This window comes from Engystomops pustulosus, chromosome 5 (assembly GCF_040894005.1).
Source record: "Engystomops pustulosus chromosome 5, aEngPut4.maternal, whole genome shotgun sequence".
In the NCBI taxonomy this organism is placed as follows: domain Eukaryota; kingdom Metazoa; phylum Chordata; class Amphibia; order Anura; family Leptodactylidae; genus Engystomops; species Engystomops pustulosus.
This window is the reverse complement of record NC_092415.1, coordinates 127,997,937-128,010,971: the sequence shown is the minus strand read 5'-3', so window position 1 is coordinate 128,010,971 and position 13,035 is coordinate 127,997,937. Positions and strand designations below refer to the sequence as shown.

General features: G+C 38.3%; 1 protein-coding gene across 9 annotated transcripts in view; it reads left to right on the top strand.

Moving 5' to 3' along the window:
* Window positions 1-13,035, top strand: part of MTRR (5-methyltetrahydrofolate-homocysteine methyltransferase reductase) — a 517,819-nt gene that overhangs the window by 191,639 nt on the left and 313,145 nt on the right. The gene's annotated exons all lie outside the window — the stretch shown is intronic.

Genomic DNA, 13,035 nt, shown 5'->3' with positions numbered 1-13,035 from the left:
CTAAGAGTTTGTCCTCGCTTTATAGTGGCGCTGACCACCTAGTGGATCTCTAGCAGAGGGAAATGAACAGGACAGAGGCTGGTTGAGGACGGGTGAGTGCTGCTGACCTGCTCCTGAGCCATGACAACTAAGGGTTGTATCTGTTGAACCTATGGACTCTCGGCTGGGTTTGTCAGATGTCATTTGGGAGGAAGTGGATGACTTAGTCATCCAATCAAGAACCTTTGGGTTGTTCATCAACAGACGGCCGCTAGATGACACCGGCAGTTCTGGTCTCACAGTCACCCCTGCCACGACGTCCACCTGTACCTCTCTGTCTGACATATTGGTCAATCCACTATGTTGATTTGACACAGATTTCTTGTTATGAACTTTATTAGCAACTAAAAATAATTGACATTTGGGGTATACAGATCCCCAAAACGGACAACCTTGACTTTGTACAAAAATCACTCCATCAGCTACTGAGTACAAGCAACTAGACGCTGGAAACAGCACAAGCAGTGTGAAATGACGGGATTGCAAATGCCTGTCTGTTTTTATAGGGCTGTGACATCACATAAGCCTGTCGGTCGCTGATTGGCTTACATGTCTGCACATGTCTTCCCAGAGTTCTCTGCCCCATGTAACACATTGTGCTTTTGGCCATTTTGCTAATAAAGGGTCAAAAAGATTTTGTCCCCACGAATCACGGTAAACTTTGGATTCGTGCAGAACCGAAGCTTTCCTGAAATTCGAAACAAATTCCACTTAATTAGAATCGATTCGCCCATCTCTACAGAATATGCATTGTATTTTATTGGCTATACAATTTTTTTTATTTTTTGGTAATTTAGACGCACAAGGGCTTATTTTTGCGACATGAGATGCATTTTACAAATACTTCATTTTAGCGGGTCATTGGCTTATTGATGAGATTTTATTAACTCTAGAATGTATGGAGGAAAAGAAAATTAAAAATTTTGGTTTCCTTTCTTTTTGCACTGTTTGTGAGCCGTACACTAAAAATAATATATTATCTTTATTCTATAGGTCACTATGATTATGGTGATACCTCATTAATATAGTTATACAATTTTACTAGAAAAAACTAATATAAAGAAAATCTCCTTTGTTTTTGTATAACCATATTTTCGGAGATAAAACTTTAGTATAACTTTTTTGGTTGACAGAGCTTGTTTAGGGCTATTTTTTAACGTGTTGAGTTGTCCTTTTCAGCGGTACCATTTTACCGTGCATAACTTTTTTCGAACATTTTTGTGATTTTCTGGAAAATTTTAATTCTTGACGAGTTTTTAGGGTTTTGTTTTTACGGCGTTCACCAAGGGGGTCCAATAATGTTTCAGATTTTTGTGGACGCTGTAATAACAAATATTTAGGGCATTTTGGTGATTTTGTGTTTTGTTTGTTTGTTTTTTTTTTAAGTTATTAGATGTGTAAAAGAAATGTTAGTGTTTAGGGGACTTTCACTTGATTAAATAAGTTATTTTTATTACAGAAACTTTATTAAGTGTTTTAAACTTTTATTTTTTAACAGTTTGGCTTTAACAAGCGATGCTTTGATCATTTGTTCAAGCTGCCATTCATACAACACAGTGGGGCACATGTATCATAGTTTTGTCTCTCTGAGGCTCATTTTAGAGACTTTTGGCGGCTAGTTTTTGCACCTTATGTATGATCCTGTCTTTTTACTTGTGATACATGTTCAGTTTTTCCTATCCTGGCAGGCGCAAATTTTGGCTTCTTTTTGAGACTACTTGTTGCAAATGTCTCAAATCCACATGGACACAAGTCACGTGACTACTATACAGAAGTGGACAGTACTGTTAAGTTGGGATTTAACATGTTTCATTTTTTTATGAAACCTATTACAACAGCTGAGGAGAGTGGATTTTCCTAATTACATTACTGTTAACATTTGAATTTACAAAATGCATAGTAAAAGCAATGTCAACACATGGGTTAATGTGGCGTTTATATTGCGTTTTGTAAACGCAAATGTTAACAGTAATGAAATAAGGCAAATTACCTCCTCTCAGCTGTTGTAATAAGATTCAAAATGCATTATAAACGCAATTAAACTGCTACGTGTGACCTCACATTAAGAAGTAACCAATTAAAAAAATAAATAAAAATTTGGACAAAAGAGGTTACTGTGCAAAATGTTAAACAGTTAAAGCATGTGAAATAATTCCAATTTACATGTTAAAATCCGATCCATGACCAGGTGCAGAACTGCGCCAAAAATGGAATCGCAAAACACGCCGATAACGTTGTACAGCATTAACCCCTTAGCGCTCAGCGCCGTAGCTGTACTGTGCTGAGTCCCGCGAATAGCGCTCAGCGCAGTACAGCTACTGCGCAGAGACGATGCCGATTCAGCGCTGCATAGCAGCCGAACCGGCATCGTTAGCCGCGGGATTTCAACGGTAATCTACCGTTGACATCCCCGGCTAACACCTGCGGTCGGAGTGGGCTCCGATCGCGGGCGTTTAACCCGTTAAATGCTGCGGTCAACGCGACCGCGGCATTTAACATGCCTTTCGGGGGTCTTTACCCCACGATCGGCCCCTCCGCGCCGTTTTCGGGGGGGGGGGGGGGATGATCGCTGTTTTGGCACCTCTGGGGTCCGATCGGGACCCCAGAGAAGCCTGAAGGTGGTGCCTTTAAGATGGCGTCTGTGACGTCATCTTAAAGGCAAAGTGTCAGCCTATGCATCTGCATAGGCTGGCACTGCTAATACCCTGCAATACATGAGTATTGCAGAGTATTATAATGAACAAGCAATCAGATGATTGCTTGTTCATATCCCATGGTGGATCAAGTAAAAAATGTAAAAAACTTTATAAATCACTAAAAATGCCCATAAGCCCCAAAACATATAAAGAGACATATAACGCTCAAATAAGTCTAAATCATAACAAAAACCCCACATATATAGTATCACCGCGTCTGTAACAATCCATAGAATAAAACTAAATAAGTATTGAACCCATATGATGAACGCCGTAAAAAAACCCGTTAAAAACCCGCCCAAAATTATGATTTTTACCTATTATATTCCACTAAAAATGCAATAAAAAGTGATCAACAAAACATATTTACTCCAGAATGATACTGTTGCAAAGAACAACATGTCCCGCAAAAAACAAGCCATCAACCAGCTCTGTAGCCAAAAACGTAACAATGTTATGCCACTTGGAAGACGGCGATGCAAAAATGATAGATTTTTCCCCACATTAGGGTTTTATTTGGCAAATTTAGTAAAACATAAGAAAAAATATTCATGTCTGGTATCCTCGTAATCGTATCCCATAGAATAAAGATAACAGAATTATTAGGATATATGGTGAACACGGAAAAAAAAAAAAAAAATCCAGTACAGAATTGATGCTTTTCTACTCATGACCTCAAAAAAAGTTCCTAAATTTTCAACAATAGGTGATACCAACCCCAAAATGGTAACACTGGAAAAAGCATCTCATCGCGCAAAAAAAATGCCTTCACATGGCCCAAATAACGGAAAAGTGAAAATTTTATAGCCTTCAAAAGGGGGCAACCAGAAAACTAAAATCCTGGCAGCTGCAGGGTGCTCCTTCCCTTCTGCGCCTCGCTGTGCCCCCATAACACAAGTAATGTCCACATGTGGGGGGTCGCTGCACTCAGGAGAAATTGTAGAACAAATTTTATGGTGGGTTTTCTCTTTTTATCTTTTGGAAATGTGTAAATTTTAGGGCTAAATGGGTTGGTTATATAGGGGGTTTTTGATGCTAAATATGTAAAATTTAATTTCAAACAGTATTTATCCCCAAAATAGTCAATTCTGAAAATACGGAAAATCGCTATTCGATTTGTAGGCCGCGTGACTTCAAAATAAAATATCCAAACATTTCAACAATTATGAAAATGTAAAGTAGACAAATGGGAAATGTTATTCAGCAAGTTATTTAGGTGGTAAATCTATCTGCCTGAAAACGCGGTGATTTTGAATTTCGAAAATGGCAAATTTTTCTAAAAATTGATCATTTTTTTACTTTTTTTGTAAATAAATGCAAAACCTATCAGCCAAAATTTACCACTAAAATGAAGTACAACATGTGGGGAAAAAACAATCTCAGAATCGCTTTGATAAGTAAAATTGTTCAAAAGTTATAGCCATATAAAGAGACGCAGGTCAGAATCCAAAAAATGGGACTGAGCCTTAAGCTGTAAAATGGCTGCGTCCTTAAAGGGTTAAACATGTTTGGGCAGATTTACCAGAAGAATCTGAGTGCACAACTGTTCCAGTTGCTCATTGCAACCAATCGGAGCTCTGTTTTCATTTTCCAACAGCAGCTTATGAAATGAGCTCTGGTTTGCCCTGAGTCATGTTAAAAGCATAACACATATACAGTCATGGCCAAAAGAATGACACAAATATTATATTTTCACATGATCTGTCGCACTCTGGTTTTTATGTGTGTTTGTCAGATGCAGCAAGTCAATATTTGCAGTGTTGACCCTTTTTCTTCAGGGCCTCTGCAATTCTCCCTGGCAGCTCTCAATCAACTTCTGGACCGAATCCTGCCTTACAGCAGTCCATTCGTCCACAATCAATGCTTGCATTTTGACACACTGGGGGTCATTTACTAAGGGCCCGATTCGCGTTTTCCCGACATGTTACCCAAATATTTCCGATTTGCGCCGATTTTCCCTGTATTGCCCCGGAATTTTGGCGCACGCGATCGGATTTTGGTGCATTGGCGCCGGCATGCACGCAACGGAAATCGGGGGCATGGCCGAACGAAAACCGGACGGATTCGGAAAAACCGTGGCATTTAAAAAAAAAAAATGTGTTGCGAAAATTGCACTTACCTTCACCAGGTATAGGCAGGTGAATTTCAGGGCATTCCAGTGGGCCTCGGCGGACTTCGGCGCAGCAGCGACATCCCAACGCGCCGCTGGATCGCGAATGGGCCGGGTAAGTAAATCTGCCCCAATTTGTTGGTTTTTGTTTGTCCACCCATCTCTTGATGATTGACCACAAGTTCTCAATGGGATTAAGATCTGGGAAGTTTCCAGGTCATGGACCCAAAAGGCATTGTTGATCACCAAACTGCTCTTGAACGGTTGCTCTTGGAGGACATTCTGGTACCATTCTTTATTCATGGATGTGTTTTTAGGCAAGACTGTGAGAGAGCTGATTCCCTTGGCTGAGAAGCAACCCCACACATGAATGGTTGCAGGATGCTTTACAGTTGGCATGAGACAAAACTTGTGGTATCACTCACCTTGTCTTCTCTGAACAAGCTGTTTTCAAGATGTTAAAAACAATCGGAAAGGTACAGTCCACTCCCTGTACCTTTTGCAGAAGTCTGTCCCTGGTGTTTTTTCTGGAGAGAAGTGTCTTCTTTGCTGCCCTCCTTGACACCAGGCCTTGCTCCAAGAGTCTTCGCCTCACAGTGCGTGCAGATGCACTCGCACCTGCCTGCTGCCATTCCTGAGCAAGCTCTGCACTGCTGGTAGTCCGATCCAGCTGAAACACTTGTAAGAGACTGTCCTGGTGCTTGCTGGCAACAATGGAACCTCTCTCCTTGAATTGCTTGATGATGCAATAGATTGTTGACTAAATGCAATCTTTCTAGCTGCGATACTCTTCCCTGGTAGGCCAGTTTTGTGCAGTACAATGTTAAATATTTTAACATGCCGTGTACTGCGAAGCTGGAAAAAAAATTCCAAATGTGGAAATTTTTTTTAAAAAAGCACGTGCGTCACGTTCTTGTGGGCTCATTTTTTACGGCTTTGACTGTGCCCTCCAAATAACACCAGTACTTTATTCTTTAGTTTGGTACGATCACGGTGATACCAAATTTATATAGGTTTTATTGCGTTTTAATACTTTTTCAAAAATTAAACGAATGTGTACAAAAAAGAAAAAAAATGTTTTGCCATCCTCTAACGCTTTTCATACTTTTCATACTTTGAGGTATGGAGCTGTGTGAGGTAAAATTTTTTTTGCGAAATGAGACAAAGTTTTCATTGCTACCATTTTGAGGTCTGTGCGACATTTTGATAATTTTTTATTCCATTTTTTATGTGATGTAAAAAGGTGTACAAGTCGCATATCGGAGATTTGGGTGCCATTTCCCGTCTCGGAGGTCACCGCCGGCCGTAACCGTTTTTATATTTTGATAGATCGTGCATTTTGGGACGCGGCGATACCTAATGTGTTTGTGATTTTTACTGTTTATTATGTTTTAGATCAGTTCTAGGGAAAGGGGGGTGATTTGAATTTTTAATATTTTATAAATTTTTTTCATTTTTTTAACTTGCAATACTTCTATATTGCAATATATGGCATTTTTGCATGTGATTCGCCACTGTCTCATTGTAACGAATCTGCAGAAGTCAGTTTCCATAATGGAGTAATTTACGAGTCTAGCTATTATTTAGGTCTCTCACAGTCAAATAGAAATTGAGCAGGGGGGCGGCGATCGGTTGCCATGGTAGCCTTGGGTCTTCGTTTGACCCGAGGCTACCATGGCAACCGATCGCCGCCCCCAATGACGTTTGGGGGAGCAGTGATCGGAAAAAAGATTGCTGCGCTGCCGTCTTTTAAATGCTGCTGGCGAAGGGTTAATAGCCGCGATCGGTGCAAGCACCAACCGCGGTTATTAGCTGTGAGGGTTTGCTGCAATATGCAACAACTCCTTCCCTTGTATGAAGAGGGCTCAGCCCGTGAGCCCTCTTCATACATTCCCTGCACCTCTGAGGCGTAGAGCTACGGCGCAGAGCGTTAAGGGGTTAAATTGTCCAGTTGTGGGATTCTTACTTAATGATGACAGATTGATCTCCAGCCCTGTCCTCATCAACACCCACACCTGTGTTAATGGAGTAATCACTTAAATGATGTTAGATGCTCCTTTTTATGGCAGGTCTGCAATGAAGTTGAAATGTGTTTTGGGGGAAAAAGTTCATTTTCTAGGCAAATATTGACTTTGCAATTTAATTTCTGTTAAGCTGATCACTCTTTATAACATTCTGGAGTATATGCAAATTGCCATTATAAAACCTGATGCAGTAGACTTTGTAAAGTAAAATTTTACATTTGCATCATTCTCAAAACTTTTAGCCATGACTGTAACTACTTAACCCTTATGGCCTTAAGGACGCGGCCACATTTTTCAAATATGCCCTTTATCACCATAAGTGGTTATAGCTTTGGAACACTATGAGATATCCAGGGGATTTTGAGATTGTTTTCTCGTGACACATTGTATTTCAAATTAGTTTAAAAATTTTGATGGTATCTTTTGTGCTTAACGAAAAGGAAATTTGGCAAAAATGTTGAAAAATTCTTTATTTTCAAAGTTCTAAAATCTCTACTTTGTATGCAGATAGTCATAGCACACAAATTCATAACTTAGATTTCCTAAATGTCTACTTTATGTTGGCCTGGTTTTTTAAGATTCCACATATTTTACTAGATTTGTATACGGTTCAGAATTTAGGTACCATTTTTCTAATTTTTTTTGAAACTCACAAAAACCTGTATTTAGATGGGCCTGCTCAATTTCTATTTCACTGTGAGAGGCCTAAATAATAGCTAGACTCGTAAATTACTCCATTATGGAAACTACACCCCTCAAAAAAAAAAAAAAAAAACTTTTAAGAAGTTTATTGGTTTTAATAGTTTTTATTATTTTCAAAAATGTTTTCATACAACCAATACAAACGGTCACTTTTAAGTAGTTTGTTAACCTTTTAGATGTTTTAAAGTGGTTACAACATAATAGGGGTGCTGTCTACAAATTGTAATATTTTTTTTACAATACACTCATTTTGGGTGGAAAACATTTGCAATGGCTTAAATGAAAAAAGGTTCGACAAAGTTTGATACCCAATTTCTCCCGAGTACACCGATACCCCATATGTGGTGGTAAACTACTGTATGGCCGCACGGCCGGGCATATAATAGAGGGAGGCGCCATCCTGAGTAGATTTGCATTGTCAAATTGTACAGGCTATATATTTTTTTCTTTTTTTAATGTGGACATATAGGGGCTCATTTCTGTTGCCACATGAGATGCACTTTCCTGGAACATAATTTTTGGGCATATATAGCTAATTGGTGAGATTTTATTAACTCCTTGTTGGTGGAGGAAATGAAAATAATCAATTTTTAGGAAGATTTTTTTTTGTTTCTTTTTGGCTGTTAACCATACCAAAAAATAGTATATTATTGTTATTCTATGGGTTGCTACAATTACGAAAATACCTCATTTATATAGATTTTTTTTTCCCCCATTTTTACTGAATGAAAAGTAATTTGCAAAAATGTTGTTAATTTTAGCATCACCGTCTTTCATTCGCATAACTTTTTTATTTTTGCCCCACAAATCTGGTTAAGGGCTTATTTTTTGCAAGAAGGATTGTTCCTTTTAGTGTTCTTATTTTAGAGTGCATAACATTTTTTAATCACTTTTAAATCAATTTTTTATAGGGTATTAAAAAATTATCTTTTTTGGAGCGTTTTTTTTTTGGGGGGGTGTTTTACGGGGTTTACTTTGCGGATCTAATAATGATTCTGTTTTATTATGCAGATTGTTATGGACGCAGCAATACCAAATATGTGGGGGTTTTGTGTATTTTATTCAATTGTACTGAAGAAAAACTAATTTGGAGAAAATCTTGTTCATTTTAGCATCACCATCTTTTCATATGCATAACTTTTTTTATTTTTCGGCTGACAAATCTGGTTAGGGGCTTATTTTTTGCTAGAAGAGTTGTTCTTTGTAGTGGGCTTATTTTAGAGTGCGGAACATTTTTATCACTTTTTAAAGCATTTTTTTTAAAAGGTTTTAATTAAAAATTATCTTTTTTCGGAAAGTGTTCTGCGTTTTTCTTTATTAGGCGTTCACTGTGCGGGTCCAGTAACAATTCTGTTTCATTATACAGATTGTAATGGATGTGGAATACCAAATATGTGGGTTTTTTGGGGGGGGTTATACTTTATTGAGTGTTTTTATGGTAAAGTGACATTTTAGGGGCTTATATTTTTATGTATTTATTTTTTATTTATTCTAATGTGTAAACTTTAGTGTTTTTACATTTTTTTTACTTTTCCATACTTGCTCTCATTACTGGTTCATGTTCATGGCTAATTCAATGTAGTGCAGTGTAAACTGTCTGAGCATGCAGACGCATGCTCAGACAGTTTACAGTCAGACCCGGAAGCCGTCTGACTGCACAGAACATCGGCAGCCCCGGGGAATACCCTTTTCATGGATGACCGCGGCGTGTAAGGGGTTAACACCCGCGGAGCTGGCTCATATTGCGGGTGTTAGCGCGCGGTTTCAGCTGTGATAGACGTGAGCCAGTGCCAGAAGCAGGACGCTATAGCACGTCCCTGTGCGCGAGGTATCTACACGCAGGGACGTACTATAACGTCCAGGTGTGCCTAGGGGGTAAAGAACACAGATGCGTTTCATGTGTTTTGCAAATGTATCATCAAAATGCGATCTCTGACTGTGTTCACACTCTGCTCTTGAATTAAATTTAGAAAGACAGTAACAGCACAGTGCAGAGGAGATTCTCTCGATCACATCTGTGTTAACAGTGTTTATTTGTGCCTTTTTTTGACAATAGTGTATAGGGATTTTTTGTTTTTGTGTGTTACCCTTAAAATAGCTTTCTGGGTTACACGGTAAAATCAAGAAGTGCAGAACTTTTAATATTTTAATAGATAAATAATGGGTAATAGGTAAATTACTTAACCACTTAGTGACCACCCATATGTTGGTCGCTAAGGGGCCTTAGGCTTGGCCAATGGGTTTCTCCGTTATCCGTTTTTCACGGGCCGCCGTGTGCACGGAGGAGCATTACCCTGGCTGTCATATGACCATGTTCTTACATTACCTTCAGAGGCCGGGGGCTAAGAGCTAAGGGCCAGAGCTACAACACTCCCAATCACAGCACGTGCTCTCCTGTGGCCGCTGGTAAAAACTGTAAGAGAGGGTAGGGGGCTGCGATAGAGGTGTTATGTTGTATGTAAATTAGTAGGCGCTGTATATATATTAGGAGTTTATATTAGGATCTATGTGACATTATACTCTAAGTGACTGTGGTGTTTTTAGGAGCGCCGTTTCAGCATGTGCTGCCTGGAACTGAAAACGTCCTGTGGTGAATTCTGTAGCAAAATGTCCTGGCTAGAGTTCTAAGTTTGTATCGGGGCCCACTGGAGTCTTGTTATGCCACTGCTGCCTTCGGCTTCTGCCTGCTTGGGACATAGTCAACCTATGCAGATGAAACTTCTAATGCACTGCAATACGTGGTTATTGCCGTGCATTAGTATGAACTAGTGCTCACATGATCACTAGTTCATATGATAGTCATGTGAAAATAAAAAAAATTTAAAAATAAAAAAAATTAAAATTAAAAATTTCATAAAAATGTCCCAAAAGCCTCTAACAAATCTAAAACAATAAATAATAAAAAAAGTGGAAAAAAGGAAAAAAAAAACACAACATGCTAGGTGTCCCAAAATGTCCAATCTATAAAGATATAAAAACGCTTATTCCCGATTGTAACGTAAAAATATGCTCAAATGTCCGAATCGACATTTTTTTGCTGTTTCGCAGCACATAAAAACATAATAAAAAGTTATCTAAAGCTGGCACAGTCCACTAAATAGCAATAGCAATGAAATAACAAAATAGGAATTAAAACGTTAGCTCGTCCCAGAAAAAATGACACCTTAGTCAACTTCATACTCCTAAGTATGAAAAAGTTATTGGGGTCAGAATATGGTAAAGTAATAATTTTTTGGTCATAAGTTTTAGATTTTTGGTAAAATCTATTAACACTTGTATAAATTTAGTATCCCTGTTATGGTACCAAACCAAAGAATATATTAGAGATGCAATTTGGAATGTACAGTGAAAGACGTTAAAACAGAGCCAAGAAAATGGCGCAAATGCGATTTCTTGTCAATATTACCGGATTTTGAATTGTATTTCCACTTCTCTGTACAAGGGATGGAATATAAAATACTGTCACTTGGAAGTACTTAGCAAATAAACCCCATTGTGTTTCCAACACGTTAACTATAACAAAGTAAATGCAATCTTACCTCAACGTGCAATCGCAGGTAGAGCCTTTGGATTGTGTTTCAAAACTCAACCAAAATGCCACATGTGAACTTGGCCCCAGGGGCTCTAAATAAACGCCATGGCACCTGAAAACTATTATGCCCTACAAAAGCTCAATGGCGCTCCTTCCCTTCCGCGCCCCACCATGTGCCCTGACAGTGGGTTACATCCACATATTGGGTATTCTCTTACTTGGAAAAACTGCACAATATATTCCTAAATACATTTTCTACTTTTATTCAGTTAATGATAAATATTAGTGAATTGCAAAGCAAACCGTTACTTTATATATTTTACAGAAATTCAAATAAAGGGTTCACAAGCTTCCTACCTGCTGTTTTGAATAGTTTAAGGGCTGAAGTTAATAGAACAGGGTGATGTTGGGGGGTAGGGGAATACTTTCAACAGAACTTCAAAAACCCCTATAGAAATGAAATGGTCCCTAAAATAATTGATTCCAAAATTTTCTTGAAAATGTGAGAGAATGCTGTTCGATTTGTGATCTTTCTAGCGTCTTAATAAAAGAAAAGGACACTTCTAACACCCGGGATCGGAAAAACTCTGATCCCGAGAGTTTAACCCCTTACATGCCACGGTCAAGCATGACTGCAGTGTGTAAGTGTCCCCACTGTGTATGCCCCCCCCCAGTGTGTTTACAGGGGGGGGTCCCTCTTGCCACAGTCCCAGTGTCCAGCAAGTGCCCCGAGGCTGCCGGCTCTCCTTCACGCCGGGTTCCGCCTCCTGGCGAGACCCAGCTGTATGTAACTGAGCATGTAACAGTTATTTACACAATACACTGCAATACAAACGTATTGCAGTGTAAAGGCTTGAGTAACCAATCGGATGAACGCTTGTTCAAGCCAATAAATAGAAAATGTAAAATAATCATTAAGAAATTAATCATTTTATAATTAAATAAATAAAATAAAAGTCCCATAATCTCCCCAGTGACACATATAAAGAAAATAAAGTATATAAAACACAAAAAAATGTACATATTTGTTATCACCACGTCCGTATTAATCTGTACAATAAATCTAAATCAATATTGAACCCGCTCGGTAAACGACGTGAAAAAAACCACGAAAAACTTCCTGTAGTATACAATTTTTCATCAAACACCATCACAAAAAATGTTCTAAAAGTGATCAAAAAAAGCTGCGTTCCCTTATATGATACGACTGAATAGAACAACTCTTTTAGCGAAAAATAAGCCCTTAACCAGATCTGACAACAGAAAAATACAGAAGTTATGGCCCTGAAAAGTTGTCAATAGTAAAAACAATGCGATTTTCTCCAATATTGGTTTTTCTCGGTAAAATTGAGCAAAGATAAGAAAAACTATATGAATGAGGTATCACCACAATCGTAGTGAACCAGAGAATAAAGATAAAATATTATTTTTACGTTACGGTGAGCGCGGGGGGGGGGGGGGGAGTGCTAAAAATCCCAAATAAAAATTTATTATTTTGTTTGTTTGGCCCTTGACATAGTTAATAAAATCTCATGAATAAGCTATAGACCCCCAAAATCTATTATCTATACATTGTATCTCTTCCCATAAATAATAAGCCACATATGTTCGCATTACCAAAAAAATTAAAATTTATAGCTTGTACAAATGTGACAATACAAATCTGCTGTAAATGGGGCTGCTTTGATCATTTACGAAACTGTCAGTTTTGGCCTAAATGAATGTATTTTCAAAAAAAAATTTAAAAATTTCTAAATAGCAGGTCCATATTGTTTTAACCCATGTGAAACACTTAAAGGGTTGATAGACTTAAAAGAAGTTATTTTACATACATTGAGGGGTGAAGTTTCTATAGTGGGGTAATTTATCAGGTTTTACGATTATTTAGGCCTTTCAAAGTCACTTGAAAGCCGAGTTGTCCCTCAAAATGAG